This window comes from Olea europaea, unplaced genomic scaffold, assembly GCF_002742605.1.
Source record: "Olea europaea var. sylvestris unplaced genomic scaffold, O_europaea_v1 scaffold16481, whole genome shotgun sequence".
NCBI lineage: Eukaryota > Viridiplantae > Streptophyta > Magnoliopsida > Lamiales > Oleaceae > Olea > Olea europaea.
In genome coordinates this window covers 1-2405 of record NW_019234138.1, presented here as the reverse complement: position 1 = coordinate 2405, position 2405 = coordinate 1, and the positions used below count along the sequence as shown (strand labels likewise).

General features: G+C 31.7%; 1 long non-coding RNA gene across 1 annotated transcript; it reads left to right on the top strand.

Annotated features, from left to right (window-relative positions):
* Nucleotides 1-1211: 1211 nt before the first annotated feature.
* LOC111377373 lies at nucleotides 1212-2405 on the top strand. Its single transcript, XR_002699710.1, has 4 exons — nucleotides 1212-1253; nucleotides 1418-1503; nucleotides 2117-2196; nucleotides 2338-2405. It is a non-coding gene; the product is annotated as an uncharacterized LOC111377373 (long non-coding RNA).

Below are 2405 nucleotides of genomic sequence, written 5' to 3'. Positions count from 1 at the left end.
CCTGCCATATCTGTCACAACCAAAATTAGTGTGTTTCCACTTTTAAACGATTTCAATGCTAGTTCTCTTTCTTGGAACAGTAGGTAAATCAAAGTCAAATCAAGTAATAATCAATGTAGGCGTAATGATACAACGTTTACGCAACTAAAGAATAAAATAATTCAATAAAGTCAAGGGGAAACACAACATTTTAAATTGCAAACTTATATACATTATTTAGTAGGTGAAGTTCCAATCTACAAATAAGGGTACTGTGGTAAAAATAGGCAAAATATAATATGAAAAAATTCTGAAATCAACAAGTGTAAAGTTTAATAATAGAACTCACATAAAATAGGAATTACAGTAAAACATAATATAAAGAATTTTCCTAAAAATGCCGAATTATTTAAATCAAATTATTATTAATGCAACTCTCTAAGTTTCAAGGCATATCAAAGAACAAGCACATTTACATATCACAATTTCGATTTATAGCAATGCCAGTAAATGAATTTTTTTTTAACCCATCATCTTCAAAACCCCAAATGTATCAAAAATCCATTCACATTAAAAAAACTCAGCTAAAAGTAAACTAAATATACAAATAAATCACGAAATCATAAAAAAAAATGCAATTTTTACAAATTTTTATTATAAAACTACAGTAATGGAAGCACAAAATCACATTTTAAAATAACAAAAAAGAAAAAAAAATCGTAGAAAAAATTACCTTTTTTGTTGTCTTAACTTGTACCAAAGAGAGGGTAAAGTAATGTGAAATAAACTAGAGTCAAAGAAAAGTTTTTGTAATATTGAAATATAGTGAAAATTAAGGTGAAGAAGATGGGTTTGGAATTCAAGTTTGGAGAATAGGGTTTCACAGGAAAAGGGAAGAAGAAAGAAGAAGGTGAAATGAAAGAAGTTGGGTGAATAATTTGATATAAATTGAAGGACAATTTTGTCATTTTATCAATTAAAACATTTTAAATTTTTTTATTCCATTTTAATGATGGTCAAAGGCTATTTGTCCAAAATCATTGTCCAAGTGGGTCATCTGGCCAAATTCCCCTTTAACTTTCAGGAGGTACACACTAAATTCAATAATAACCTTATTGTTTAGGTTTAATTCTCAACTCTGGTCTCTTCTACATTAATTTTTTGTAGCTTTTTTGCAGTAAATTATAGAAGCCTGAAATTTGAAGGTCCGTTTTCTGTGAAATTAAGGATTAATGGGCTCTAAAAGACACCTTTCGATTTCCTAACAATCAGCTGTGAGTGATCATTTAAGTATTGATGGATCAAAATCCCAAAAGACTGTTTCGGAGGTCACATTTTTTTTTTTTGGGCCCTTTATTCTTATTGGCGTTGTTGCGTTTGTTAGTGTGGTTGTAAGTAATTATTGTATTGTGCATAATGGGTTTTCCTTGGAATACAGGACATTGTCAAGGAAAGCGAGCTTCTTGGGGATGATTCCAAGAATATAGAGGAAATGACAGTTCAACAGCTGAGATCGAAATTGAGGTAAATGTTCTGCTCTCCTGGCTAAAATGTATTTAATTTATTTTTCCACTATTATATGGTTGTTTGAGTGTTCAAAGGGGGCAGAAATTTTGAATTTTCTGCAATATGAGTTCACTTCTTTTTTTGGATATCAGGGAGGTAATCTTAAGATTTTTTTACCCAAATATAGACAACTCGGGTGAGGCAATCTGAATTTTTTACTTCTCGAATGTAAAGAGACTTGTGCATGTATTAATTTTAACAGGTTTTCCTACCAATATCTAAGATGATTTCCTGCTAATAAAATTCTTAGCACAATTCATTTCCATAGGCCTTACTGTTATTAGGGAAAAAAATAAAAAATAAAAAATAATAAAAATAAAGAACTGGACCTGTATGCTTATCGTGACAGATAAAATGTCCTGGAGCTGTTGTGGTTCCTTCTAAGGTGGCTGCAGGGATCTATTTGGGTGTAATACTGATATTTGGTATCTTTGCACCAACTGATTGCTTTATTCCCACATTGGTTCCTTTGTCCTACAGGAGTGATGTAATGTTTATCTACTCGTATAATACACTATCCAGTAATTTTCAGCAGCATGCCTTGCTTTATTGTTATTTTTTGAATTTGTAGGAATATGGGGATTCCTGCCAAAGGTACTAAGCAGGAACTCGTCTCTGCCTCGAAGAGTTCTTTGGACAGCTAAATAGATGGTATCCTTTTCCTATGGCTTTGTTGATGTGGAATGCCACTACTTACAGTGAAACTCATTTTTTAAGTTCGATTTTTTACCAAGGTTTTCTACCATCTGACAAGTGTCATCCAGTGCTAAAGAATTCACCTTTTGAATGCAGGTGAAGGTTCTTTGGATGGAAGCAATCAAGTGATTACCAAAGATGAGCCAAATATCACTAAAAACAAC